Raw genomic sequence first — 27,988 nt, forward strand, 5'->3', positions numbered from 1 at the left:
CTGAACAAAGACATTTTCTTATCAGTTTGGTTTGATGTACTACCTTCCATCTCTGACAATAGGTAAAGGTCACTAACAAGTCTTTTGGGATGCTATGCTCAACATGGATGGGAGCTTAACCCGCACTTGCCTAGCCAAAACTTCTTCAAGTAAAATTGCTGCTTCTACAATAAGAAACATTGTATAAAACTTAATTACTAAGCCACAGCACCTACATGAAATATAATAGTGACTGGCTTCTGTGGCACAAAACTCATTGGTTTTGCCACAGCTTTCATTATCATATTTTGGAAGTTGCACAACATTCTTTTCAACAATTTTGTCCTAAAAGTTTTCGATTCCCTTTTAGGTGGACTATGTGTATACTCTTAGGCAGGGAAAAGTAGGCCTGAAAAACTATTGAAAAAAAAATGTTAAAAAACTGAGAATGCAAATGCAAAGAAAAAAGAGTGCTGTGCCACAATAACCAATAACAATATAGCAATATGTGGGCGCTGTGGCTTAGTTGGTTAAAGCGCCTGTCTAGTAAACAGGAGATCCTGAGTTCAACTCTCAGCAGTGCCTTTGCTCATCTTATTATCACCAAGTCATTGCCTGCTGTTTACATTCCAGATTTTCGGGATCACGTCTTTGAGCTTCACCCATATTTGCTCACAGGAAACTTGCATTCCCTATGCCCACTGTTTCCACCACATCTGAACAAAGACATTTTCTTATCAGTTTGGTTTGATGTACTACCTTCCATCTCTGACAATAGGTAAAGGTCACTAACAAGTCTTTTGGGATGCCATGCTCAACATGGATGGGAGCTTAACCCGCACTTGCCTAGCCAAAACTTCTTCAAGTAAAATTGCTGCTTCTACAATAAGAAACATTGTATAAAACTTAATTACTAAGCCACAGCACCTACATGAAATATAATAGTGACTGGCTTCTGTGGCGCAAAACTCATTGGTTTTGCCACAGCTTTCATTATCATATTTTGGAAGTTGCACAACATTCTTTTCAACAATTTTGTCCTAAAAGTTTTCCATTCCCTTTTAGGTGGACTATGTGTATACTCTTAGGCAGGGAAAAGTAGGCCTGAAAAACTATTGAAAAAAAAATGTTAAAAAACTGAGAATGCAAATGCAAAGAAAAAAGAGTGCTGTGCCACAATAACCAATAACAGTATAGCAGCATGTGGACACTGTGGCTTAGTTAGTTAAAGCGCCTGTCTAGTAAACAGGAGATCCTGAGTTCAACTCTCAGCAGTGCCTTTGCTCATCTTATTATCACCAAGTCATTGCCTGCTGTTTACATCCCAGATTTTCGGGATCACGTCTTTGAGCTTCACCCATATTTGCTCACAGGAAACTTGCATTCCCTATGCCCACTGTTTCCACCACATCTGAACAAAGACATTTTCTTATCAGTTTGGTTTGATGTACTACCTTCCATCTCTGACAATAGGTAAAGGTCACTAACAAGTCTTTTGGGATGCTATGCTCAACATGGATGGGAGCTTAACCCGCACTTGCCTAGCCAAAACTTCTTCAAGTAAAATTGCTGCTTCTACAATAAGAAACATTGTATAAAACTTAATTACTAAGCCACAGCACCTACATGAAATATAATAGTGACTGGCTTCTGTGGCACAAAACTCATTGGTTTTGCCACAGCTTTCATTATCATATTTTGGAAGTTGCACAACATTCTTTTCAACAATTTTGTCCTAAAAGTTTTCCATTCCCTTTTAGGTGGACTATGTGTATACTCTTAGGCAGGGAAAAGTAGGCCTGAAAAACTATTGAAAAAAAAATGTTAAAAAACTGAGAATGCAAATGCAAAGAAAAAAGAGTGCTGTGCCACAATAACCAATAACTGTATTGCAGCATGTGGGCGCTGTGGCGTAGTTGGTTAAAGTGCCTGTCTAGTAAACAGGAGATCCTGAGTTCAACTCTCAGCAGTGCCTTTGCTCATCTTATTATCACCAAGTCATTGCCTGCTGTTTACATCCCAGATTTTCGGGATCACGTCTTTGAGCTTCACCCATATTTGCTCACAGGAAACTTGCATTCCCTATGCCCACTGTTTCCACCACATCTGAACAAAGACATTTTCTTATCAGTTTGGTTTGATGTACTACCTTCCATCTCTGACAATAGGTAAAGGTCACTAACAAGTCTTTTGGGATGCTATGCTCAACATGGATGGGAGCTTAAAGGGACTCCGAGCAGTGCAAAAACTATGGAAAGATGCATATCATTTTAAAGCTCTCTTTCTCCTCTTTCCAATGATATATAAATCGCCGCCCTACGCCTTTTAGTTTTTGCTATTTTCGCGATTGAAATTGCCGCGGCTGCGATGTCGATCGTGAAAATAGAGAAAACTAAAAGGTGTAGGGCAACGATTTAGGGGTCGTCAGAAAGAGGAGAAAGAGAGCTTTAAAATGATATCCATCTTTCTATAGTTACATTGTATTACACAGGGCGACATTTTCTCAGAGTCAGCAGCTCTATTCAGCAGAAAAAGTCGCCCTGTGTAATACAATGTAACTATGGAAAGATGGATATCATTTTAAAGCTCTCTTTCTCCTCTTTCTGACGACCCCTAAATCGTCACCCTACGCCTTTTAGTTTTCTGTATTTTCGTGATCGAAATCGCAGCCATGTCAATTTCAATCGCGAAAATAGCGAAAACTAAAAGGCGTAGTGCGGCGATTTATATATCATTGGAAAGAGGAGAAAGAGAGCTTTAAAATGATATGCACCTTTCCATAGTTTCTGCACTGCTCGGAGTCCCTTTAACCCGCAATTGCCTAGCCAAAACTTCTTCAAGTAAAATTGCTGCTTCTACAATAAGAAACATTGTATAAAACTTAATTACTAAGCCACAGCACCTACATGAAATATAATAGTGACTGGCTTCTGTGGCACAAAACTCATTGGTTTTGCCACAGCTTTCATTATCATATTTTGGAAGTTGCACAACATTCTTTTCAACAATTTTGTCCTAAAAGTTTTCCATTCCCTTTTAGGTGGACTATGTGTATACTCTTAGGCAGGGAAAAGTAGGCCTGAAAAACTATTGAAAAAAAAATGTTAAAAAACTGAGAATGCAAATGCAAAGAAAAAAGAGTGCTGTGCCACAATAACCAATAACTGTATTGCAGCATGTGGGCGCTGTGGCGTAGTTGGTTAAAGTGCCTGTCTAGTAAACAGGAGATCCTGAGTTCAACTCTCAGCAGTGCCTTTGCTCATCTTATTATCACCAAGTCATTGCCTGCTGTTTACATCCCAGATTTTCGGGATCACGTCTTTGAGCTTCACCCATATTTGCTCACAGGAAACTTGCATTCCCTATGCCCACTGTTTCCACCACATCTGAACAAAGACATTTTCTTATCAGTTTGGTTTGATGTACTACCTTCCATCTCTGACAATAGGTAAAGGTCACTAACAAGTCTTTTGGGATGCTATGCTCAACATGGATGGGAGCTTAAAGGGACTCCGAGCAGTGCAAAAACTATGGAAAGATGCATATCATTTTAAAGCTCTCTTTCTCCTCTTTCCAATGATATATAAATCGCCGCCCTACGCCTTTTAGTTTTTGCTATTTTCGCGATTGAAATTGCCGCGGCTGCGATGTCGATCGTGAAAATAGAGAAAACTAAAAGGTGTAGGGCAACGATTTAGGGGTCGTCAGAAAGAGGAGAAAGAGAGCTTTAAAATGATATCCATCTTTCTATAGTTACATTGTATTACACAGGGCGACATTTTCTCAGAGTCAGCAGCTCTATTCAGCAGAAAAAGTCGCCCTGTGTAATACAATGTAACTATGGAAAGATGGATATCATTTTAAAGCTCTCTTTCTCCTCTTTCTGACGACCCCTAAATCGTCACCCTACGCCTTTTAGTTTTCTGTATTTTCGTGATCGAAATCGCAGCCATGTCAATTTCAATCGCGAAAATAGCGAAAACTAAAAGGCGTAGTGCGGCGATTTATATATCATTGGAAAGAGGAGAAAGAGAGCTTTAAAATGATATGCACCTTTCCATAGTTTCTGCACTGCTCGGAGTCCCTTTAACCCGCAATTGCCTAGCCAAAACTTCTTTAAGTAAAATTGCTGCTTCTACAATAAGAAACATTGTATAAAACTTAATTACTAAGCCACAGCACCTACATGAAATATAATAGTGACTGGCTTCTGTGGCACAAAACTCATTGGTTTTGCCACAGCTTTCATTATCATATTTTGGAAGTTGCACAACATTCTTTTCAACAATTTTGTCCTAAAAGTTTTCCATTCCCTTTTAGGTGGACTATGTGTATACTCTTAGGCAGGGAAAAGTAGGCCTGAAAAACTATTGAAAAAAAAATGTTAAAAAACTGAGAATGCAAATGCAAAGAAAAAAGAGTGCTGTGCCACAATAACCAATAACAGTATAGCAATATGTGGGCGCTGTGGCTTAGTTGGTTAAAGCGCCTGTCTAGTAAACAGGAGATCCTGAGTTCAACTCTCAGCAGTGCCTTTGCTCATCTTATTATCACCAAGTCATTGCCTGCTGTTTACATTCCAGATTTTCGGGATCACGTCTTTGAGCTTCACCCATATTTGCTCACAGGAAACTTGCATTCCCTATGCCCACTGTTTCCACCACATCTGAACAAAGACATTTTCTTATCAGTTTGGTTTGATGTACTACCTTCCATCTCTGACAATAGGTAAAGGTCACTAACAAGTCTTTTGGGATGCCATGCTCAACATGGATGGGAGCTTAACCCGCACTTGCCTAGCCAAAACTTCTTCAAGTAAAATTGCTGCTTCTACAATAAGAAACATTGTATAAAACTTAATTACTAAGCCACAGCACCTACATGAAATATAATAGTGACTGGCTTCTGTGGCGCAAAACTCATTGGTTTTGCCACAGCTTTCATTATCATATTTTGGAAGTTGCACAACATTCTTTTCAACAATTTTGTCCTAAAAGTTTTCCATTCCCTTTTAGGTGGACTATGTGTATACTCTTAGGCAGGGAAAAGTAGGCCTGAAAAACTATTGAAAAAAAAATGTTAAAAAACTGAGAATGCAAATGCAAAGAAAAAAGAGTGCTGTGCCACAATAACCAATAACCAATAACTGTATTGCAGCATGTGGGCGCTGTGGCTTAGTTGGTTAAAGCGCCTGTCTAGTAAACAGGAGTTCCTGAGTTCAACTCTCAGCAGTGCCTTTGCTCATCTTATTATCACCAAGTCATTGCCTGCTGTTTACATCCCAGATTTTCGAATCACGTCTTAGAGCTTCACCCATATTTGCTCACAGGAAACTTGCATTCGCTATGCCCACTGTTTCTACCACATCTGAACAAAGACATTTTCTTATCAGTTTGGTTTGATGTACTACCTTCCATCTCTGACAATAGGTAAAGGTCACTAACAAGTCTTTTGGGATGCTATGCTCAACATGGATGGGAGCTTAACCCGCACTTGCCTAGCCAAAACTTCTTCAAGTAAAATTGCTGCTTCTACAATAAGAAACATTGTATAAAACTTAATTACTAAGCCACAGCACCTACATGAAATATAATAGTGACTGGCTTCTGTGGCACAAAACTCATTGGTTTTGCCACAGCTTTCATTATCATATTTTGGAAGTTGCACAACATTCTTTTCAACAATTTTGTCCTAAAAGTTTTCCATTCCCTTTTAGGTGGACTATGTGTATACTCTTAGGCAGGGAAAAGTAGGCCTGAAAAACTATTGAAAAAAAAAATGTTAAAAAACTGAGAATGCAAATGCAAAGAAAAAAGAGTGCTGTGCCACAATAACCAATAACAGTATAGCAATATGTGGGCGCTGTGGCTTAGTTGGTTAAAGCGCCTGTCTAGTAAACAGGAGATCCTGAGTTCAACTCTCAGCAGTGCCTTTGCTCATCTTATTATCACCAAGTCATTGCCTGCTGTTTACATTCCAGATTTTCGGGATCACGTCTTTGAGCTTCACCCATATTTGCTCACAGGAAACTTGCATTCCCTATGCCCACTGTTTCCACCACAGCTGAACAAAGACATTTTCTTATCAGTTTGGTTTGATGTACTACCTTCCATCTCTGACAATAGGTAAAGGTCACTAACAAGTCTTTTGGGATGCTATGCTCAACATGGATGGGAGCTTAACCCGCACTTGCCTAGCCAAAACTTCTTCAAGTAAAATTGCTGCTTCTACAATAAGAAACATTGTATAAAACTTAATTACTAAGCCACAGCACCTACATGAAATATAATAGTGACTGGCTTCTGTGGCGCAAAACTCATTGGTTTTGCCACAGCTTTCATTATCATATTTTGGAAGTTGCACAACATTCTTTTCAACAATTTTGTCCTAAAAGTTTTCCATTCCCTTTTAGGTGGACTATGTGTATACTCTTAGGCAGGGAAAAGTAGGCCTGAAAAACTATTGAAAAAAAAATGTTAAAAAACTGAGAATGCAAATGCAAAGAAAAAAGAGTGCTGTGCCACAATAACCAATAACCAATAAATGCATTGCAGCATGTGGGCGCTGTGGCTTAGTTGGTTAAAGCGCCTGTCTAGTAAACAGGAGTTCCTGAGTTCAACTCTCAGCAGTGCCTTTGCTCATCTTATTATCACCAAGTCATTGCCTGCTGTTTACATCCCAGATTTTCGAATCACGTCTTAGAGCTTCACCCATATTTGCTCACAGGAAACTTGCATTCGCTATGCCCACTGTTTCTACCACATCTGAACAAAGACATTTTCTTATCAGTTTGGTTTGATGTACTACCTTCCATCTCTGACAATAGGTAAAGGTCACTAACAAGTCTTTTGGGATGCTATGCTCAACATGGATGGGAGCTTAACCCGCACTTGCCTAGCCAAAACTTCTTCAAGTAAAATTGCTGCTTCTACAATAAGAAACATTGTATAAAACTTAATTACTAAGCCACAGCACCTACATGAAATATAATAGTGACTGGCTTCTGTGGCACAAAACTCATTGGTTTTGCCACAGCTTTCATTATCATATTTTGGAAGTTGCACAACATTCTTTTCAACAATTTTGTCCTAAAAGTTTTCCATTCCCTTTTAGGTGGACTATGTGTATACTCTTAGGCAGGGAAAAGTAGGCCTGAAAAACTATTGAAAAAAAAATGTTAAAAAACTGAGAATGCAAATGCAAAGAAAAAAGAGTGCTGTGCCACAATAACCAATAACTGTATTGCAGCATGTGGGCGCTGTGGCTTAGTTGGTTAAAGTGCCTGTCTAGTAAACAGGAGATCCTGAGTTCAACTCTCAGCAGTGCCTTTGCTCATCTTATTATCACCAAGTCATTGCCTGCTGTTTACATCCCAGATTTTCGGGATCACGTCTTTGAGCTTCACCCATATTTGCTCACAGGAAACTTGCATTCCCTATGCCCACTGTTTCCACCACATCTGAACAAAGACATTTTCTTATCAGTTTGGTTTGATGTACTACCTTCCATCTCTGACAATAGGTAAAGGTCACTAACAAGTCTTTTGGGATGCTATGCTCAACATGGATGGGAGCTTAAAGGGACTCCGAGCAGTGCAAAAACTATGGAAAGATGCATATCATTTTAAAGCTCTCATTCTCCTCTTTCCAATGATATATAAATTGCCGCCCTACGCCTTTTAGTTTTCGCTATTTTCGCGATTGAAATTGCCGCGGCTGCGATTTCGATCGTGAAAATAGAGAAAACTAAAAGGTGTAGGGCAACGATTTAGGGGTCGTCAGAAAGAGGAGAAAGAGAGCTTTAAAATGATATCCATCTTTCTATAGTTACATTGTATTACACAGGGCGACATTTTCTCAGAGTCAGCAGCTCTATTCAGCAGAAAAAGTCGCCCTGTGTAATACAATGTAACTATGGAAAGATGGATATCATTTTAAAGCTCTCTTTCTCCTCTTTCTGACGACCCCTAAATCGTCACCCTACGCCTTTTAGTTTTCTGTATTTTCGTGATCGAAATCGCAGCCATGTCAATTTCAATCGCGAAAATAGCGAAAACTAAAAGGCGTAGTGCGGCGATTTATATATCATTGGAAAGAGGAGAAAGAGAGCTTTAAAATGATATGCATCTTTCCATAGTTTCTGCACTGCTCGGAGTCCCTTTAACCCGCACTTGCCTAGCCAAAACTTCTTCAAGTAAAATTGCTGCTTCTACAATAAGAAACATTGTATAAAACTTAATTACTAAGCCACAGCACCTACATGAAATATAATAGTGACTGGCTTCTGTGGCACAAAACTCATTGGTTTTGCCACAGCTTTCATTATCATATTTTGGAAGTTGCACAACATTCTTTTCAACAATTTTGTCCTAAAAGTTTTCCATTCCCTTTTAGGTGGACTATGTGTATACTCTTAGGCAGGGAAAAGTAGGCCTGAAAAACTATTGAAAAAAAAATGTTAAAAAACTGAGAATGCAAATGCAAGAAAAAAGAGTGCTGTGCCACAATAGACAATAACTGTATTGCATCATGTGGGCGCTGTGGCTTAGTTGGTTAAAGCGCCTGTCTAGTAAACAGGAGATCCTGAGTTCAACTCTCAGCAGTGCCTTTGCTCATCTTATTATCACCAAGTCATTGCCTGCTGTTTACATCCCAGATTTTCGAATCACGTCTTAGAGCTTCACCCATATTTGCTCACAGGAAACTTGCATTCGCTATGCCCACTGTTTCTACCACATCTGAACAAAGACATTTTCTTATCAGTTTGGTTTGATGTACTACCTTCCATCTCTGACAATAGGTAAAGGTCACTAACAAGTCTTTTGGGATGCTATGCTCAACATGGATGGGAGCTTAACCCGCACTTGCCTAGCCAAAACTTCTTCAAGTAAAATTGCTGCTTCTACAATAAGAAACATTGTATAAAACTTAATTACTAAGCCACAGCACCTACATGAAATATAATAGTGACTGGCTTCTGTGGCACAAAACTCATTGGTTTTGCCACAGCTTTCATTATCATATTTTGGAAGTTGCACAACATTCTTTTCAACAATTTTGTCCTAAAAGTTTTCCATTCCCTTTTAGGTGGACTATGTGTATACTCTTAGGCAGGGAAAAGTAGGCCTGAAAAACTATTGAAAAAAAAAATGTTAAAAAACTGAGAATGCAAATGCAAAGAAAAAAGAGTGCTGTGCCACAATAACCAATAACTGTATTGCAGCATGTGGGCGCTGTGGCTTAGTTGGTTAAAGTGCCTGTCTAGTAAACAGGAGATCCTAAGTTCAACTCTCAGCAGTGCCTTTGCTCATCTTATTATCACCAAGTCATTGCCTGCTGTTTACATCCCAGATTTTCGGGATCACGTCTTTGAGCTTCACCCATATTTGCTCACAGGAAACTTGCATTCCCTATGCCCACTGTTTCCACCACATCTGAACAAAGACATTTTCTTATCAGTTTGGTTTGATGTACTACCTTCCATCTCTGACAATAGGTAAAGGTCACTAACAAGTCTTTTGGGATGCTATGCTCAACATGGATGGGAGCTTAAAGGGACTCCGAGCAGTGCAAAAACTATGGAAAGATGCATATCATTTTAAAGCTCTCATTCTCCTCTTTCCAATGATATATAAATTGCCGCCCTACGCCTTTTAGTTTTCGCTATTTTCGCGATTGAAATTGCCGCGGCTGCGATTTCGATCGTGAAAATAGAGAAAACTAAAAGGTGTAGGGCAACGATTTAGGGGTCGTCAGAAAGAGGAGAAAGAGAGCTTTAAAATGATATCCATCTTTCTATAGTTACATTGTATTACACAGGGCGACATTTTCTCAGAGTCAGCAGCTCTATTCAGCAGAAAAAGTCGCCCTGTGTAATACAATGTAACTATGGAAAGATGGATATCATTTTAAAGCTCTCTTTCTCCTCTTTCTGACGACCCCTAAATCGTCACCCTACGCCTTTTAGTTTTCTGTATTTTTGTGATCGAAATCGCAGCCATGTCAATTTCAATCGCGAAAATAGCGAAAACTAAAAGGCGTAGTGCGGCGATTTATATATCATTGGAAAGAGGAGAAAGAGAGCTTTAAAATGATATGCATCTTTCCATAGTTTCTGCACTGCTCGGAGTCCCTTTAACCCGCACTTGCCTAGCCAAAACTTCTTCAAGTAAAATTGCTGCTTCTACAATAAGAAACATTGTATAAAACTTAATTACTAAGCCACAGCACCTACATGAAATATAATAGTGACTGGCTTCTGTGGCACAAAACTCATTGGTTTTGCCACAGCTTTCATTATCATATTTTGGAAGTTGCACAACATTCTTTTCAACAATTTTGTCCTAAAAGTTTTCCATTCCCTTTTAGGTGGACTATGTGTATACTCTTAGGCAGGGAAAAGTAGGCCTGAAAAACTATTGAAAAAAAATGTTAAAAAACTGAGAATGCAAATGCAAGAAAAAAGAGTGCTGTGCCACAATAGACAATAACTGTATTGCATCATGTGGGCGCTGTGGCTTAGTTGGTTAAAGCGCCTGTCTAGTAAACAGGAGATCCTGAGTTCAACTCTCAGCAGTGCCTTTGCTCATCTTATTATCACCAAGTCATTGCCTGCTGTTTACATCCCAGAATTTCGGGATCACGTCTTTGAGCTTCACCCATATTTGCTCACAGGAAACTTGCATTCGCTATGCCCACTGTTTCCACCACATCTGAACAAAGACATTTTCTTATCAGTTTGGTTTGATGTACTACCTTCCATCTCTGACAATAGGTAAAGGTCACTAACAAGTCTTTTGGGATGCTATGCTCAACATGGATGGGAGCTTAACCCGCACTTGCCTAGCCAAAACTTCTTCAAGTAAAATTGCTGCTTCTACAATAAGAAACATTGTATAAAACTTAATTACTAAGCCACAGCACCTACATGAAATATAATAGTGACTGGCTTCTGTGGCACAAAACTCATTGGTTTTGCCACAGCTTTCATTATCATATTTTGGAAGATGCACAACATTCTTTTCAACAATTTTGTCCTAAAAGTTTTCCATTCCCTTTTAGGTGGACTATGTGTATACTCTTAGGCAGGGAAAAGTAGGCCTGAAAAACTATTGAAAAAAAAATGTTAAAAAACTGAGAATGCAAATGCAAAGAAAAAAGAGTGCTGTGCCACAATAACCAAGAACTGTATTGCAGCATGTGGGTGCTGTGGCTTAGTTGGTTAAAGTGCCTGTCTAGTAAACAGGAGATCCTGAGTTCAACTCTCAGCAGTGCCTTTGCTCATCTTATTATCACCAAGTCATTGCCTGCTGTTTACATCCCAGATTTTCGGGATCACGTCTTTGAGCTTCACCCATATTTGCTCACAGGAAACTTGCATTCCCTATGCCCACTGTTTCCACCACATCTGAACAAAGACATTTTCTTATCAGTTTGGTTTGATGTACTACCTTCCATCTCTGACAATAGGTAAAGGTCACTAACAAGTCTTTTGGGATGCTATGCTCAACATGGATGGGAGCTTAAAGGGACTCCGAGCAGTGCAAAAACTATGGAAAGATGCATATCATTTTAAAGCTCTCATTCTCCTCTTTCCAATGATATATAAATCGCCGCCCTACGCCTTTTAGTTTTCGCTATTTTCGCGATTGAAATTGCAGCGGCTGCGATTTCGATCGTGAAAATAGAGAAAACTAAAAGGTGTAGGGCAACGATTTAGGGGTCGTCAGAAAGAGGAGAAAGAGAGCTTTAAAATGATATCCATCTTTCTATAGTTACATTGTATTACACAGGGCGACATTTTCTCAGAGTCAGCAGCTCTATTCAGCAGAAAAAGTCGCCCTGTGTAATACAATGTAACTATGGAAAGATGGATATCATTTTAAAGCTCTCTTTCTCCTCTTTCTGACGACCCCTAAACCGTCACCCTACGCCTTTTAGTTTTCTGTATTTTCGTGATCGAAATCGCAGCCATGTCAATTTCAATCGCGAAAATAGCGAAAACTAAAAGGCGTGGTGCGGCGATTTATATATCATTGGAAAGAGGAGAAAGAGAGCTTTAAAATGATATGCATCTTTCCATAGTTTCTGCACTGCTCGGAGTCCCTTTAACCCGCACTTGCCTAGCCAAAACTTCTTCAAGTAAAATTGCTGCTTCTACAATAAGAAACATTGTATAAAACTTAATTACTAAGCCACAGCACCTACATGAAATATAATAGTGACTGGCTTCTGTGGCACAAAACTCATTGGTTTTGCCACAGCTTTCATTATCATATTTTGGAAGTTGCACAACATTCTTTTCAACAATTTTGTCCTAAAAGTTTTCCATTCCCTTTTAGGTGGACTATGTGTATACTCTTAGGCAGGGAAAAGTAGGCCTGAAAAACTATTGAAAAAAAAATGTTAAAAAACTGAGAATGCAAATGCAAAGAAAAAAGAGTGCTGTGCCACAATAACCAATAACCAATAACTGTATTGCAGCATGTGGGCGCTGTGGCTTAGTTGGTAAAAGCGCCTGTCTAGTAAACAGGAGTTCCTGAGTTCAACTCTCAGCAGTGCCTTTGCTCATCTTATTATCACCAAGTCATTGCCTGCTGTTTACATCCCAGATTTTCGGGATCACGTCTTTGAGCTTCACCCATATTTGCTCACAGGAAACTTGCATTCCCTATGCCCACTGTTTCCACCACATCTGAACAAAGACATTTTCTTATCAGTTTGGTTTGATGTACTACCTTCCATCTCTGACAATAGGTAAAGGTCACTAACAAGTCTTTTGGGATGCTATGCTCAACATGGATGGGAGCTTAACCCGCACTTGCCTAGCCAAAACTTCTTCAAGTAAAATTGCTGCTTCTACAATAAGAAACATTGTATAAAACTTAATTACTAAGCCACAGCACCTACATGAAATATAATAGTGACTGGCTTCTGTGGCACAAAACTCATTGGTTTTGCCACAGCTTTCATTATCATATTTTGGAAGTTGCACAACATTCTTTTCAACAATTTTGTCCTAAAAAATTTCCATTCCCTTTTAGGTGGACTATGTGTATGCTCTTAGGCAGGGAAAAGTAGGCCTGAAAAACTATTGAAAAAAAAATGTTAAAAAACTGAGAATGCAAATGCAAAGAAAAAAGAGTGCTGTGCCACAATAACCAATAACTGTATAGCAGCATGTGGGCGCTGTGGCTTAGTTGGTTAAAGCGCCTGTCTAGTAAACAGGAGATCCTGAGTTCAACTCTCAGCAGTGCCTTTGCTCATCTTATTATCACCAAGTCATTGCCTGCTGTTTACATCCCAGATTTTCGGGATCACGTCTTTGAGCTTCACCCATATTTGCTCACAGGAAACTTGCATTCCCTATGCCCACTGTTTCCACCACATCTGAACAAAGACATTTTCTTATCAGTTTGGTTTGATGTACTACCTTCCATCTCTGACAATAGGTAAAGGTCACTAACAAGTCTTTTGGGATGCTATGCTCAACATGGATGGGAGCTTAACCCGCACTAGCCTAGCCAAAACTTCTTCAAGTAAAATTGCTGCTTCTACAATAAGAAACATTGTATAAAACTTAATTACTAAGCCACAGCACCTACATGAAATATAATAGTGACTGGCTTCTGTGGCCCAAAACTCATTGGTTTTGCCACAGCTTTCATTATCATATTTTGGAAGTTGCACAACATTCTTTTCAACAATTTTGTCCTAAAAGTTTTCCATTCCCTTTTAGGTGGACTATGTGTATACTCTTAGGCAGGGAAAAGTAGGCCTGAAAAACTATTGAAAAAAAAATGTTAAAAAACTGAGAATGCAAATGCAAAGAAAAAAGAGTGCTGTGCCACAATAACCAATAACTGTATTGCAGCATGTGGGCGCTGTGGCTTAGTTGGTTAAAGCGCCTGTCTAGTAAACAGGAGATCCTGAGTTCAACTCTCAACAGTGCCTTTGCTCATCTTATTATCACCAAGTCATTGCCTGCTGTTTACATCCCAGATTTTCGAATCACGTCTTAGAGCTTCACCCATATTTGCTCACAGGAAACTTGCATTCGCTATGCCCACTGTTTCTACCACATCTGAACAAAGACATTTTCTTATCAGTTTGGTTTGATGTACTACCTTCCATCTCTGACAATAGGTAAAGGTCACTAACAAGTCTTTTGGGATGCTATGCTCAACATGGATGGGAGCTTAACCCGCACTTGCCTAGCCAAAACTTCTTCAAGTAAAATTGCTGCTTCTACAATAAGAAACATTGTATAAAACTTAATTACTAAGCCACAGCACCTACATGAAATATAATAGTGACTGGCTTCTGTGGCACAAAACTCATTGGTTTTGCCACAGCTTTCATTATCATATTTTGGAAGTTGCACAACATTCTTTTTAACAATTTTGTCCTAAAAGTTTTCCATTCCCTTTTAGGTGGACTATGTGTATACTCTTAGGCAGGGAAAAGTAGGCCTGAAAAACTATTGAAAAAAAAATGTTAAAAAACTGAGAATGCAAATGCAAAGAAAAAAGAGTGCTGTGTCACAATAACCAATAACCAATAACTGTATTGCAGCATGTGGGCGCTGTGGCTTAGTTGGTTAAAGCGCCTGTCTAGTAAACAGGAGATCCTGAGTTCAACTCTCAGCAGTGCCTTTGCTCATCTTATTATCACCAAGTCATTGCCTGCTGTTTACATCCCAGATTTTCGGGATCACGTCTTTGAGCTTCACCCATATTTGCTCACAGGAAACTTGCATTCCCTATGCCCACTGTTTCCACCACATCTGAACAAAAACATTTTCTTATCAGTTTGGTTTGATGTACTACCTTCCATCTCTGACAATAGGTAAAGGTCACTAACAAGTCTTTTGGGATGCTATGCTCAACATGGATGGGAGCTTAACCCGCACTTGCCTAGCCAAAACTTCTTCAAGTAAAATTGCTGCTTCTACAATAAGAAACATTGTATAAAACTTAATTACTAAGCCACAGCACCTACATGAAATATAATAGTGACTGGCTTCTGTGGCCCAAAACTCATTGGTTTTGCCACAGCTTTCATTATCATATTTTGGAAGTTGCACAACATTCTTTTCAACAATTTTGTCCTAAAAGTTTTCCATTCCCTTTTAGGTGGACTATGTGTATACTCTTAGGCAGGGAAAAGTAGGCCTGAAAAACTATTGAAAAAAAAATGTTAAAAAACTGAGAATGCAAATGCAAAGAAAAAAGAGTGCTGTGCCACAATAACCAATAACTGTATTGCAGCATGTGGGCGCTGTGGCTTAGTTGGTTAAAGCGCCTGTCTAGTAAACAGGAGATCCTGAGTTCAACTCTCAACAGTGCCTTTGCTCATCTTATTATCACCAAGTCATTGCCTGCTGTTTACATCCCAGATTTTCGGGATCACGTCTTTGAGCTTCACCCATATTTGCTCACAGGAAACTTGCATTCCCTATGCCCACTGTTTCCACCACATCTGAACAAAGACATTTTCTTATCAGTTTGGTTTGATGTACTACCTTCCATCTCTGACAATAGGTAAAGGTCACTAACAAGTCTTTTGGGATGCTATGCTCAACATGGATGGGAGCTTAACCCGCACTTGCCTAGCCAAAACTTCTTCAAGTAAAATTGCTGCTTCTACAATAAGAAACATTGTATAAAACTTAATTACTAAGCCACAGCACCTACATGAAATATAATAGTGACTGGCTTCTGTGGCACAAAACTCATTGGTTTTGCCACAGCTTTCATTATCATATTTTGGAAGTTGCACAACATTCTTTTCAACAATTTTGTCCTAAAAAATTTCCATTCCCTTTTAGGTGGACTATGTGTATGCTCTTAGGCAGGGAAAAGTAGGCCTGAAAAACTATTGAAAAAAAAATGTTAAAAAACTGAGAATGCAAATGCAAAGAAAAAAGAGTGCTGTGCCACAATAACCAATAACTGTATAGCAGCATGTGGGCGCTGTGGCTTAGTTGGTTAAAGCGCCTGTCTAGTAAACAGGAGATCCTGAGTTCAACTCTCAGCAGTGCCTTTGCTCATCTTATTATCACCAAGTCATTGCCTGCTGTTTACATCCCAGATTTTCGGGATCACGTCTTTGAGCTTCACCCATATTTGCTCACAGGAAACTTGCATTCCCTATGCCCACTGTTTCCACCACATCTGAACAAAGACATTTTCTTATCAGTTTGGTTTGATGTACTACCTTCCATCTCTGACAATAGGTAAAGGTCACTAACAAGTCTTTTGGGATGCTATGCTCAACATGGATGGGAGCTTAACCCGCACTAGCCTAGCCAAAACTTCTTCAAGTAAAATTGCTGCTTCTACAATAAGAAACATTGTATAAAACTTAATTACTAAGCCACAGCACCTACATGAAATATAATAGTGACTGGCTTCTGTGGCCCAAAACTCATTGGTTTTGCCACAGCTTTCATTATCATATTTTGGAAGTTGCACAACATTCTTTTCAACAATTTTGTCCTAAAAGTTTTCCATTCCCTTTTAGGTGGACTATGTGTATACTCTTAGGCAGGGAAAAGTAGGCCTGAAAAACTATTGAAAAAAAAATGTTAAAAAACTGAGAATGCAAATGCAAAGAAAAAAGAGTGCTGTGCCACAATAACCAATAACTGTATTGCAGCATGTGGGCGCTGTGGCTTAGTTGGTTAAAGCGCCTGTCTAGTAAACAGGAGATCCTGAGTTCAACTCTCAACAGTGCCTTTGCTCATCTTATTATCACCAAGTCATTGCCTGCTGTTTACATCCCAGATTTTCGAATCACGTCTTAGAGCTTCACCCATATTTGCTCACAGGAAACTTGCATTCGCTATGCCCACTGTTTCTACCACATCTGAACAAAGACATTTTCTTATCAGTTTGGTTTGATGTACTACCTTCCATCTCTGACAATAGGTAAAGGTCACTAACAAGTCTTTTGGGATGCTATGCTCAACATGGATGGGAGCTTAACCCGCACTTGCCTAGCCAAAACTTCTTCAAGTAAAATTGCTGCTTCTACAATAAGAAACATTGTATAAAACTTAATTACTAAGCCACAGCACCTACATGAAATATAATAGTGACTGGCTTCTGTGGCACAAAACTCATTGGTTTTGCCACAGCTTTCATTATCATATTTTGGAAGTTGCACAACATTCTTTTTAACAATTTTGTCCTAAAAGTTTTCCATTCCCTTTTAGGTGGACTATGTGTATACTCTTAGGCAGGGAAAAGTAGGCCTGAAAAACTATTGAAAAAAAAATGTTAAAAAACTGAGAATGCAAATGCAAAGAAAAAAGAGTGCTGTGTCACAATAACCAATAACCAATAACTGTATTGCAGCATGTGGGCGCTGTGGCTTAGTTGGTTAAAGCGCCTGTCTAGTAAACAGGAGATCCTGAGTTCAACTCTCAGCAGTGCCTTTGCTCATCTTATTATCACCAAGTCATTGCCTGCTGTTTACATCCCAGATTTTCGGGATCACGTCTTTGAGCTTCACCCATATTTGCTCACAGGAAACTTGCATTCCCTATGCCCACTGTTTCCACCACATCTGAACAAAAACATTTTCTTATCAGTTTGGTTTGATGTACTACCTTCCATCTCTGACAATAGGTAAAGGTCACTAACAAGTCTTTTGGGATGCTATGCTCAACATGGATGGGAGCTTAACCCGCACTTGCCTAGCCAAAACTTCTTCAAGTAAAATTGCTGCTTCTACAATAAGAAACATTGTATAAAACTTAATTACTAAGCCACAGCACCTACATGAAATATAATAGTGACTGGCTTCTGTGGCCCAAAACTCATTGGTTTTGCCACAGCTTTCATTATCATATTTTGGAAGTTGCACAACATTCTTTTCAACAATTTTGTCCTAAAAGTTTTCCATTCCCTTTTAGGTGGACTATGTGTATACTCTTAGGCAGGGAAAAGTAGGCCTGAAAAACTATTGAAAAAAAAATGTTAAAAAACTGAGAATGCAAATGCAAAGAAAAAAGAGTGCTGTGCCACAATAACCAATAACTGTATTGCAGCATGTGGGCGCTGTGGCTTAGTTGGTTAAAGCGCCTGTCTAGTAAACAGGAGATCCTGAGTTCAACTCTCAACAGTGCCTTTGCTCATCTTATTATCACCAAGTCATTGCCTGCTGTTTACATCCCAGATTTTCGAATCACGTCTTAGAGCTTCACCCATATTTGCTCACAGGAAACTTGCATTCGCTATGCCCACTGTTTCTACCACATCTGAACAAAGACATTTTCTTATCAGTTTGGTTTGATGTACTACCTTCCATCTCTGACAATAGGTAAAGGTCACTAACAAGTCTTTTGGGATGCTATGCTCAACATGGATGGGAGCTTAACCCGCACTTGCCTAGCCAAAACTTCTTCAAGTAAAATTGCTGCTTCTACAATAAGAAACATTGTATAAAACTTAATTACTAAGCCACAGCACCTACATGAAATATAATAGTGACTGGCTTCTGTGGCACAAAACTCATTGGTTTTGCCACAGCTTTCATTATCATATTTTGGAAGTTGCACAACATTCTTTTTAACAATTTTGTCCTAAAAGTTTTCCATTCCCTTTTAGGTGGACTATGTGTATACTCTTCGGCAGGGAAAAGTAGGCCTGAAAAACTATTGAAAAAAAAATGTTAAAAAACTGAGAATGCAAATGCAAAGAAAAAAGAGTGCTGTGTCACAATAACCAATAACCAATAACTGTATTGCAGCATGTGGGCGCTGTGGCTTAGTTGGTTAAAGCGCCTGTCTAGTAAACAGGAGATCCTGAGTTCAACTCTCAGCAGTGCCTTTGCTCATCTTATTATCACCAAGTCATTGCCTGCTGTTTACATCCCAGATTTTCGGGATCACGTCTTTGAGCTTCACCCATATTTGCTCACAGGAAACTTGCATTCCCTATGCCCACTGTTTCCACCACATCTGAACAAAAACATTTTCTTATCAGTTTGGTTTGATGTACTACCTTCCATCTCTGACAATAGGTAAAGGTCACTAACAAGTCTTTTGGGATGCTATGCTCAACATGGATGGGAGCTTAACCCGCACTTGCCTAGCCAAAACCTCTTCAAGTAAAATTGCTGCTTCTACAATAAGAAATATTGTATAAAACTTAATTACTAAGCCACAGCACCTACATGAAATATAATAGTGACTGGCTTCTGTGGCACAAAACTCATTGGTTTTGCCACAGCTTTCATTATCATATTTTGGAAGTTGCACAACATTCTTTTCAACAATTTTGTCCTAAAAGTTTTCCATTCCCTTTTAGGTGGACTATGTGTATACTCTTAGGCAGGGAAAAGTAGGCCTGAAAAACTATTGAAAAAAAAATGTTAAAAAACTGAGAATGCAAATGCAAAGAAAAAAGAGTGCTGTGCCACAATAACCAATAACTGTATTGCAGCATGTGGGCGCTGTGGCTTAGTTGGTTAAAGTGCCTGTCTAGTAAACAGGAGATCCTGAGTTCAACTCTCAGCAGTGCCTTTGCTCATCTTATTATCACCAAGTCATTGCCTGCTGTTTACATCCCAGATTTTCGGAATCACGTCTTAGAGCTTCACCCATATTTGCTCACAGGAAACTTGCATTCGCTATGCCCACTGTTTCCACCACATCTGAACAAAGACATTTTCTTATCAGTTTGGTTTGATGTACTACCTTCCATCTCTGACAATAGGTAAAGGTCACTAACAAGTCTTTTGGGATGCTATGCTCAACATGGATGGGAGCTTAACCCGCACTTGCCTAGCCAAAACTTCTTCAAGTAAAATTGCTGCTTCTACAATAAGAAACATTGTATAAAACTTAATTACTAAGCCACAGCACCTACATGAAATATAATAGTGACTGGCTTCTGTGGCACAAAACTCATTGGTTTTGCCACAGCTTTCATTATCATATTTTGGAAGTTGCACAACATTCTTTTCAACAATTTTGTCCTAAAAGTTTTCCATTCCCTTTTAGGTGGACTATGTGTATACTCTTAGGCAGGGAAAAGTAGGCCTGAAAAACTATTGAAAAAAAAATGTTAAAAAACTGAGAATGCAAATGCAAAGAAAAAAGAGTGCTGTGCCACAATAACTAATAACTGTATTGCAGCATGTGGGCGCTGTGGCTTAGTTGGTTAAAGTGCCTGTCTAGTAAACAGGAGATCCTGAGTTCAACTCTCAGCAGTGCCTTTGCTCATCTTATTATCACCAAGTCATTGCCTGCTGTTTACATCCCAGATTTTCGGGTTCACGTCTTTGAGCTTCACCCATATTTGCTCACAGGAAACTTGCATTCCCTATGCCCACTGTTTCCACCACATCTGAACAAAGACATTTTCTTATCAGTTTGGTTTGATGTACTACCTTCCATCTCTGACAATAGGTAAAGGTCACTAACAAGTCTTTTGGGATGCTATGCTCAACATGGATGGCAGCTTAACCCGCACTTGCCTAGCCAAAACTTCTTCAAGTAAAATTGCTGCTTCTACAATAAGAAACATTGTATAAAACTTAATTACTAAGCCACAGCACCTACATGAAATATAATAGTGACTGGCTTCTGTGGCACAAAACTCATTGGTTTTGCCACAGCTTTCATTATCATATTTTGGAAGTTGCACAACATTCTTTTCAACAATTTTGTCCTAAAAGTTTTCCATTCCCTTTTAGGTGGACTATGTGTATACTCTTAGGCAGGGAAAAGTAGGCCTGAAAAACTATTGAAAAAAAAATGTTAAACTGAGAATGCTAATGCAAACAAAAAAGAGTGCTGTGGCACGATAACCAATATCTGTATTGCAGTATATGGGTGCTGTGGCTTAGCTGGTTAAAGCGCCAGTCTAGTAAACAGGAGATCCTGAGTTCAACTCTCAGCAGTGCCTTTGCTCATCTTATTATCACCAAGTCATTGCCTGCTGTTTACATCCCAGATTTTCGGGATCACGTCTTTGAGCTTCACCCATATTTGCTTACAGGAAACTTGCATTCGCTATGCCCACTGTTTCCACCACATCTGAACAAAGACATTTTCTTAGCAGTTTGGTTTAATGTACTACCTTCCATCTCTGACAATAGGTAAAGGTCACTAACAAGTCTTTTGGGATGCTATGCTCAATATGGATGGGAGCTTAACCCGCACTTGCCTAGCCAAAACTTCTTCAAGTAAAATTGCTGCTTCTACAATAGGAAACATTGTATAAAACTTAATCACTAAGCCACAGCACCTACATGAAATATAATAGTGACTGGCTTCTGTGGCACAATACTCATCGGTTTTGCAACAGCTTTTATTATCATATTTTGGAAGTTGCACAACATTCTTTTCAACAATTTTGTCCTAAATTTCTCCATTCTCTTTTAGGTCGACTATGTGTATACTCATAGGCAGGGAAAAGTAGGTCTGAAAAACTATTGAAAAAAAAAGTTAAAAGACTGAGAATGCAAATGCAAAGAAAAAAGAGTGCTGTGCCACAATAACCAATAACTGCTAATAAGTGTATGGGTGCTGTGGCTTAGTTGGTTAAAGTGCCTGTCTAGTAAACAGGAGATCCTGAGTTCAACTCTCAGCAGTGCCTTTGCTCATCTTATTATCACCAAGTCATTGCCTGCTTTTTACATCCCAGATTTTCGGGATCACGTCTTTGAGCTTCACCCATATTTGCTCACAGGAAACTTGCATTCCCTATGCCCACTGTTTCCACCACATCTGAACAAAGACATTTTCTTATCAGTTTGGTTTGATGTACTACCTTCCATCTCTGACAATAGGTAAAGGTCACTAACAAGTCTTTTGGGATGCTATGCTCAACATGGATGGGAGCTTAACCCGCACTTGCCTAGCCAAAACTTCTTCAAGTAAAATTGCTGCTTCTACAATAAGAAACATTGTATAAAACTTAATTACTAAGCCACAGCACCTACATGAAATATAATAGTGACTGGCTTCTGTGGCACAAAACTCATTGGTTTTGCCACAGCTTTCATTATCATATTTTGGAAGTTGCACAACATTCTTTTCAACAATTTTGTCCTAAAAGTTTTCCATTCCCTTTTAGGTGGACTATGTGTATACTCTTAGGCAGGGAAAAGTAGGCCTGAAAAACTATTGAAAAAAAAATGTTAAACTGAGAATGCTAATGCAAACAAAAAAGAGTGCTGTGGCACGATAACCAGTATCTGTATTGCAGTATATGGGTGCTGTGGCTTAGCTGGTTAAAGCGCCTGTCTAGTAAACAGGAGATCCTGAGTTCAACTCTCAGCAGTGCCTTTGCTCATCTTAGTATCACCAAGTCATTGCCTGCTCTTTACATCCCAGATTTTCGGGATCACGTCTTTGAGCTTCACCCATATTTGCTTACAGGAAACTTGCATTCGCTATGCCCACTGTTTCCACCACATCTGAATAAAGACATTTTCTTAGCAGTTTGGTTTGATGTACTACCTTCCATCTCTGACAATAGGTAAAGGTCACTAACAAGTCTTTTGGGATGCTATGCTCAACATGGATGGGAGCTTAACCCGCACTTGCCTAGCCAAAACTTCTTCAAGTAAAATTGCTGCTTCTACAATAAGAAACATTGTATAAAACTTAATTACTAAGCCACAGCACCTACATGAAATATAATAGTGACTGGCTTCTGTGGCACAAAACTCATTGGTTTTGCCACAGCTTTCATTATCATATTTTGGAAGATGCACAACATTCTTTTCAACAATTTTGTCCTAAATGTTTTCCATTCCCTTTTAGGTGGACTATGTGTATACTCTTAGGCAGGGAAAAGTAGGCCTGAAAAACTATTGAAAAAAAAATGTTAAAAAACTGAGAATGCAAATGCAAAGAAAAAAGAGTGCTGTGCCACAATAACCAATAACTGTATTGCAGCATGTGGGCGCTGTGGCTTAGTTGGTTAAAGTGCCTGTCTAGTAAACAGGAGATCCTGAGTTCAACTCTCAGCAGTGCCTTTGCTCATCTTATTATTACCAAGTCATTGCCTGCTGTTTACATCCCAGATTTTCGGGATCACGTCTTTGAGCTTCACCCATATTTGCTCACAGGAAACTTGCATTCCCTATGCCCACTGTTTCCACCACATCTGAACAAAGACATTTTCTTATCAGTTTGGTTTGATGTACTACCTTCAAACTCTGACAATAGGTAAAGGTCACTAACAAGTCTTTTGGGATGCTATGCTCAACATGGATGGGAGCTTAAAGGGACTCCGAGCAGTGCAAAAACTATGGAAAGAGGCATATCATTTTAAAGCTCTCATTCTCCTCTTTCCAATGATATATAAATCGCCGCCCTACGCCTTTTAGTTTTCGCTATTTTCGCGATTGAAATTGCCGCGGCTGCGATTTCGATCGTGAAAATAGAGAAAACTAAAAGGTGTAGGGCAACGATTTAGGGGTCGTCAGAAAGAGGAGAAAGAGAGCTTTAAAATGATATCCATCTTTCTATAGTTACATTGTATTATACAGGGCGACATTTTCTCAGAGTCAGCAGCTCTATTCAGCAGAAAAAGTCGCCCTGTGTAATACAATGTAACTATGGAAAGATGGATATCATTTTAAAGCTCTCTTTCTCCTCTTTCTGACGACCCCTAAATCGTCACCCTACGCCTTTTAGTTTTCTGTATTTTCGTGATCGAAATCGCAGCCATGTCAATTTCAATCGCGAAAATAGCGAAAACTAAAAGGCGTAGTGCGGCGATTTATATATCATTGGAAAGAGGAGAAAGAGAGCTTTAAAATGATATGCATCTTTCCATAGTTTCTGCACTGCTCGGAGTCCCTTTAACCTGCACTTGCCTAGCCAAAACTTCTTCAAGTAAAATTGCTGCTTCTACAATAAGAAACATTGTATAAAACTTAATTACTAAGCCACAGCACCTACATGAAATATAATAGTGACTGGCTTCTGTGGCACAAAACTCATTGGTTTTGCCACAGCTTTCATTATCATATTTTGGAAGTTGCACAACATTCTTTTCAACAATTTTGTCCTAAAAGTTTTCCATTCCCTTTTAGGTGGACTATGTGTATACTCTTAGGCAGGGAAAAGTAGGCCTGAAAAACTATTGAAAAAAAAATGTTAAAAAACTGAGAATGCAAATGCAAAGAAAAAAGAGTGCTGTGCCACAATAACCAATAACCAATAACCAATAACTGTATTGCAGCATGTGGGCGCTGTGGCTTAGTTGGTTAAAGCGCCTGTCTAGTAAACAGGAGTTCCTGAGTTCAACTCTCAGCAGTGCCTTTGCTCATCTTATTATCACCAAGTCATTGCCTGCTGTTTACATCCCAGATTTTCGGGATCACGTCTTTGAGCTTCACCCATATTTGCTCACAGGAAACTTGCATTCCCTATGCCCACTGTTTCCACCACATCTGAACAAAGACATTTTCTTATCAGTTTGGTTTGATGTACTACCTTCCATCTCTGACAATAGGTAAAGGTCACTAACAAGTCTTTTGGGATGCTATGCTCAACATGGATGGGAGCTTAACCCACACTTGCCTAGCCAAAACTTCTTCAAGTAAAATTGCTGCTTCTACAATAAGAAACATTGTATAAAACTTAATTACTAAGCCACAGCACCTACATGAAATATAATAGTGACTGGCTTCTGTGGCACAAAACTCATTGGTTTTGCCACAGCTTTCATTATCATATTTTGGAAGTTGCACAACATTCTTTTCAACAATTTTGTCCTAAAAAATTTCCATTCCCTTTTAGGTGGACTATGTGTATGCTCTTAGGCAGGGAAAAGTAGGCCTGAAAAACTATTGAAAAAAAAATGTTAAAAAACTGAGAATGCAAATGCAAAGAAAAAAGAGTGCTGTGCCACAATAACCAATAACTGTATAGCAGCATGTGGGCGCTGTGGCTTAGTTGGTTAAAGCGCCTGTCTAGTTAACAGGAGATCCTGAGTTCAACTCTCAGCAGTGCCTTTGCTCATCTTATTATCACCAAGTCATTGCCTGCTGTTTACATCCCAGATTTTCGGGATCACGTCTTTGAGCTTCACCCATATTTGCTCACAGGAAACTTGCATTCCCTATGCCCACTGTTTCCACCACATCTGAACAAAGACATTTTCTTATCAGTTTGGTTTGATGTACTACCTTCCATCTCTGACAATAGGTAAAGGTCACTAACAAGTCTTTTGGGATGCTATGCTCAACATGGATGGGAGCTTAACCCGCACTTGCCTAGCCAAAACTTCTTCAAGTAAAATTGCTGCTTCTACAATAAGAAACATTGTATAAAACTTAATTACTAAGCCACAGCACCTACATGAAATATAATAGTGACTGGCTTCTGTGGCCCAAAACTCATTGGTTTTGCCACAGCTTTCATTATCATATTTTGGAAGTTGCACAACATTCTTTTCAACAATTTTGTCCTAAAAGTTTTCCATTCCCTTTTAGGTGGACTATGTGTATACTCTTAGGCAGGGAAAAGTAGGCCTGAAAAACTATTGAAAAAAAAATGTTAAAAAACTGAGAATGCAAATGCAAAGAAAAAAGAGTGCTGTGCCACAATAACCAATAACTGTATTGCAGCATGTGGGCGCTGTGGCTTAGTTGGTTAAAGCGCCTGTCTAGTAAACAGGAGATCCTGAGTTCAACTCTCAACAGTGCCTTTGCTCATCTTATTATCACCAAGTCATTGCCTGCTGTTTACATCCCAGATTTTCGAATCACGTCTTAGAGCTTCACCCATATTTGCTCACAGGAAACTTGCATTCGCTATGCCCACTGTTTCTACCACATCTGAACAAAGACATTTTCTTATCAGTTTGGTTTGATGTACTACCTTCCATCTCTGACAATAGGTAAAGGTCACTAACAAGTCTTTTGGGATGCTATGCTCAACATGGATGGGAGCTTAACCCGCACTTGCCTAGCCAAAACTTCTTCAAGTAAAATTGCTGCTTCTACAATAAGAAACATTGTATAAAACTTAATTACTAAGCCACAGCACCTACATGAAATATAATAGTGACTGGCTTCTGTGGCACAAAACTCATTGGTTTTGCCACAGCTTACATTATCATATTTTGGAAGTTGCACAACATTCTTTTTAACAATTTTGTCCTAAAAGTTTTCCATTCCCTTTTAGGTGGACTATGTGTATACTCTTAGGCAGGGAAAAGTAGGCCTGAAAAACTATTGAAAAAAAAATGTTAAAAAACTGAGAATGCAAATGCAAAGAAAAAAGAGTGCTGTGTCACAATAACCAATAACCAATAACTGTATTGCAGCATGTGGGCGCTGTGGCTTAGTTGGTTAAAGCGCCTGTCTAGTAAACAGGAGATCCTGAGTTCAACTCTCAGCAGTGCCTTTGCTCATCTTATTATCACCAAGTCATTGCCTGCTGTTTACATCCCAGATTTTCGGGATCACGTCTTTGAGCTTCACCCATATTTGCTCACAGGAAACTTGCATTCCCTATGCCCACTGTTTCCACCACATCTGAACAAAAACATTTTCTTATCAGTTTGGTTTGATGTACTACCTTCCATCTCTGACAATAGGTAAAGGTCACTAACAAGTCTTTTGGGATGCTATGCTCAACATGGATGGGAGCTTAACCCGCACTTGCCTAGCCAAAACCTCTTCAAGTAAAATTGCTGCTTCTACAATAAGAAACATTGTATAAAACTTAATTACTAAGCCACAGCACCTACATGAAATATAATAGTGACTGGCTTCTGTGGCACAAAACTCATTGGTTTTGCCACAGCTTTCATTATCATATTTTGGAAGTTGCACAACATTCTTTTCAACAATTTTGTCCTAAAAGTTTTCCATTCCCTTTTAGGTGGACTATGTGTATACTCTTAGGCAGGGAAAAGTAGGCCTAAAAAACTATTGAAAAAAAAATGTTAAAAAACTGAGAATGCAAATGCAAAGAAAAAAGAGTGCTGTGCCACAATAACCAATAACTGTATTGCAGCATGTGGGCGCTGTGGCTTAGTTGGTTAAAGTGCCTGTCTAGTAAACAGGAGATCCTGAGTTCAACTCTCAGCAGTGCCTTTGCTCATCTTATTATCACCAAGTCATTGCCTGCTGTTTACATCCCAGATTTTCCGGATCACGTCTTAGAGCTTCACCCATATTTGCTCACAGGAAACTTGCATTCGCTATGCCCACTGTTTCCACCACATCTGAACAAAGACATTTTCTTATCAGTTTCGTTTGATGTACTACCTTCCATCTCTGACAATAGGTAAAGGTCACTAACAAGTCTTTTGGGATGCTATGCTCAACATGGATGGGAGCTTAACCCGCACTTGCCTAGCCAAAACTTCTTCAAGTAAAATTGCTGCTTCTACAATAAGAAACATTGTATAAAACTTAATTACTAAGCCACAGCACCTACATGAAATATAATAGTGACTGGCTTCTGTGGCACAAAACTCATTGGTTTTGCCACAGCTTTCATTATCATATTTTGGAAGTTGCACAACATTCTTTTCAACAATTTTGTCCTAAAAGTTTTCCATTCCCTTTTAGGTGGACTATGTGTATACTCTTAGGCAGGGAAAAGTAGGCCTGAAAAACTATTGAAAAAAAAATGTTAAAAAACTGAGAATGCAAATGCAAAGAAAAAAGAGTGCTGTGCCACAATAACCAATAACTGTATAGCAGCATGTGGGCGCTGTGGCTTAGTTGGTTAAAGCGCCTGTCTAGTAAACAGGAGATCCTGAGTTCAACTCTCAGCAGTGCCTTTGCTCATCTTATTATCACCAAGTCATTGCCTGCTGTTTACATCCCAGATTTTCGGGATCACGTCTTTGAGCTTCACCCATATTTGCTCACAGGAAACTTGCATTCCCTATGCCCACTGTTTCCACCACATCTGAACAAAGACATTTTCTTATCAGTTTGGTTTGATGTACTACCTTCCATCTCTGACAATAGGTAAAGGTCACTAACAAGTCTTTTGGGATGCTATGCTCAACATG

General features: G+C 39.1%; 30 non-coding genes across 30 annotated transcripts; all 30 read left to right on the forward strand.

Moving 5' to 3' along the window:
• The first annotated feature begins 490 nt into the window (after positions 1-490).
• Positions 491-564, forward strand: TRNAT-AGU (transfer RNA threonine (anticodon AGU)). Its single transcript has one exon. It is a non-coding gene; the product is annotated as a tRNA-Thr (tRNA).
• Positions 565-4,440: 3,876 nt separating this feature from the next.
• Positions 4,441-4,514, forward strand: TRNAT-AGU (transfer RNA threonine (anticodon AGU)). Its single transcript has one exon. It is a non-coding gene; the product is annotated as a tRNA-Thr (tRNA).
• Positions 4,515-5,142: 628 nt separating this feature from the next.
• TRNAT-AGU (transfer RNA threonine (anticodon AGU)) lies at positions 5,143-5,216 on the forward strand. The gene has a single exon. It is a non-coding gene; the product is annotated as a tRNA-Thr (tRNA).
• Positions 5,217-5,837: 621 nt separating this feature from the next.
• TRNAT-AGU (transfer RNA threonine (anticodon AGU)) lies at positions 5,838-5,911 on the forward strand. The gene has a single exon. It is a non-coding gene; the product is annotated as a tRNA-Thr (tRNA).
• Positions 5,912-6,539: 628 nt separating this feature from the next.
• Positions 6,540-6,613, forward strand: TRNAT-AGU (transfer RNA threonine (anticodon AGU)). The gene has a single exon. It is a non-coding gene; the product is annotated as a tRNA-Thr (tRNA).
• Positions 6,614-7,233: 620 nt separating this feature from the next.
• On the forward strand, positions 7,234-7,307 carry TRNAT-AGU (transfer RNA threonine (anticodon AGU)). The gene has a single exon. It is a non-coding gene; the product is annotated as a tRNA-Thr (tRNA).
• A 1,205-nt stretch (positions 7,308-8,512) lies between these two features.
• TRNAT-AGU (transfer RNA threonine (anticodon AGU)) lies at positions 8,513-8,586 on the forward strand. The gene has a single exon. It is a non-coding gene; the product is annotated as a tRNA-Thr (tRNA).
• Positions 8,587-10,485: 1,899 nt separating this feature from the next.
• On the forward strand, positions 10,486-10,559 carry TRNAT-AGU (transfer RNA threonine (anticodon AGU)). Its single transcript has one exon. It is a non-coding gene; the product is annotated as a tRNA-Thr (tRNA).
• A 621-nt stretch (positions 10,560-11,180) lies between these two features.
• TRNAT-AGU (transfer RNA threonine (anticodon AGU)) lies at positions 11,181-11,254 on the forward strand. Its single transcript has one exon. It is a non-coding gene; the product is annotated as a tRNA-Thr (tRNA).
• Positions 11,255-12,467: 1,213 nt separating this feature from the next.
• On the forward strand, positions 12,468-12,541 carry TRNAT-AGU (transfer RNA threonine (anticodon AGU)). The gene has a single exon. It is a non-coding gene; the product is annotated as a tRNA-Thr (tRNA).
• A 621-nt stretch (positions 12,542-13,162) lies between these two features.
• On the forward strand, positions 13,163-13,236 carry TRNAT-AGU (transfer RNA threonine (anticodon AGU)). The gene has a single exon. It is a non-coding gene; the product is annotated as a tRNA-Thr (tRNA).
• Positions 13,237-13,857: 621 nt separating this feature from the next.
• Positions 13,858-13,931, forward strand: TRNAT-AGU (transfer RNA threonine (anticodon AGU)). The gene has a single exon. It is a non-coding gene; the product is annotated as a tRNA-Thr (tRNA).
• A 627-nt stretch (positions 13,932-14,558) lies between these two features.
• Positions 14,559-14,632, forward strand: TRNAT-AGU (transfer RNA threonine (anticodon AGU)). The gene has a single exon. It is a non-coding gene; the product is annotated as a tRNA-Thr (tRNA).
• Positions 14,633-15,253: 621 nt separating this feature from the next.
• Positions 15,254-15,327, forward strand: TRNAT-AGU (transfer RNA threonine (anticodon AGU)). Its single transcript has one exon. It is a non-coding gene; the product is annotated as a tRNA-Thr (tRNA).
• A 621-nt stretch (positions 15,328-15,948) lies between these two features.
• TRNAT-AGU (transfer RNA threonine (anticodon AGU)) lies at positions 15,949-16,022 on the forward strand. The gene has a single exon. It is a non-coding gene; the product is annotated as a tRNA-Thr (tRNA).
• A 621-nt stretch (positions 16,023-16,643) lies between these two features.
• On the forward strand, positions 16,644-16,717 carry TRNAT-AGU (transfer RNA threonine (anticodon AGU)). Its single transcript has one exon. It is a non-coding gene; the product is annotated as a tRNA-Thr (tRNA).
• A 627-nt stretch (positions 16,718-17,344) lies between these two features.
• TRNAT-AGU (transfer RNA threonine (anticodon AGU)) lies at positions 17,345-17,418 on the forward strand. Its single transcript has one exon. It is a non-coding gene; the product is annotated as a tRNA-Thr (tRNA).
• Positions 17,419-18,039: 621 nt separating this feature from the next.
• Positions 18,040-18,113, forward strand: TRNAT-AGU (transfer RNA threonine (anticodon AGU)). The gene has a single exon. It is a non-coding gene; the product is annotated as a tRNA-Thr (tRNA).
• Positions 18,114-18,740: 627 nt separating this feature from the next.
• TRNAT-AGU (transfer RNA threonine (anticodon AGU)) lies at positions 18,741-18,814 on the forward strand. Its single transcript has one exon. It is a non-coding gene; the product is annotated as a tRNA-Thr (tRNA).
• A 621-nt stretch (positions 18,815-19,435) lies between these two features.
• TRNAT-AGU (transfer RNA threonine (anticodon AGU)) lies at positions 19,436-19,509 on the forward strand. Its single transcript has one exon. It is a non-coding gene; the product is annotated as a tRNA-Thr (tRNA).
• A 621-nt stretch (positions 19,510-20,130) lies between these two features.
• Positions 20,131-20,204, forward strand: TRNAT-AGU (transfer RNA threonine (anticodon AGU)). Its single transcript has one exon. It is a non-coding gene; the product is annotated as a tRNA-Thr (tRNA).
• A 1,311-nt stretch (positions 20,205-21,515) lies between these two features.
• TRNAT-AGU (transfer RNA threonine (anticodon AGU)) lies at positions 21,516-21,589 on the forward strand. Its single transcript has one exon. It is a non-coding gene; the product is annotated as a tRNA-Thr (tRNA).
• A 618-nt stretch (positions 21,590-22,207) lies between these two features.
• On the forward strand, positions 22,208-22,281 carry TRNAT-AGU (transfer RNA threonine (anticodon AGU)). Its single transcript has one exon. It is a non-coding gene; the product is annotated as a tRNA-Thr (tRNA).
• Positions 22,282-22,902: 621 nt separating this feature from the next.
• On the forward strand, positions 22,903-22,976 carry TRNAT-AGU (transfer RNA threonine (anticodon AGU)). Its single transcript has one exon. It is a non-coding gene; the product is annotated as a tRNA-Thr (tRNA).
• A 1,220-nt stretch (positions 22,977-24,196) lies between these two features.
• Positions 24,197-24,270, forward strand: TRNAT-AGU (transfer RNA threonine (anticodon AGU)). Its single transcript has one exon. It is a non-coding gene; the product is annotated as a tRNA-Thr (tRNA).
• A 621-nt stretch (positions 24,271-24,891) lies between these two features.
• Positions 24,892-24,965, forward strand: TRNAT-AGU (transfer RNA threonine (anticodon AGU)). The gene has a single exon. It is a non-coding gene; the product is annotated as a tRNA-Thr (tRNA).
• A 621-nt stretch (positions 24,966-25,586) lies between these two features.
• On the forward strand, positions 25,587-25,660 carry TRNAT-AGU (transfer RNA threonine (anticodon AGU)). The gene has a single exon. It is a non-coding gene; the product is annotated as a tRNA-Thr (tRNA).
• A 627-nt stretch (positions 25,661-26,287) lies between these two features.
• Positions 26,288-26,361, forward strand: TRNAT-AGU (transfer RNA threonine (anticodon AGU)). Its single transcript has one exon. It is a non-coding gene; the product is annotated as a tRNA-Thr (tRNA).
• Positions 26,362-26,982: 621 nt separating this feature from the next.
• Positions 26,983-27,056, forward strand: TRNAT-AGU (transfer RNA threonine (anticodon AGU)). The gene has a single exon. It is a non-coding gene; the product is annotated as a tRNA-Thr (tRNA).
• Positions 27,057-27,677: 621 nt separating this feature from the next.
• Positions 27,678-27,751, forward strand: TRNAT-AGU (transfer RNA threonine (anticodon AGU)). Its single transcript has one exon. It is a non-coding gene; the product is annotated as a tRNA-Thr (tRNA).
• Positions 27,752-27,988: the final 237 nt, after the last annotated feature.

This window comes from Hyperolius riggenbachi, chromosome 11, assembly GCF_040937935.1.
Source record: "Hyperolius riggenbachi isolate aHypRig1 chromosome 11, aHypRig1.pri, whole genome shotgun sequence".
Taxonomy (NCBI): Eukaryota; Metazoa; Chordata; class Amphibia; order Anura; family Hyperoliidae; genus Hyperolius; species Hyperolius riggenbachi.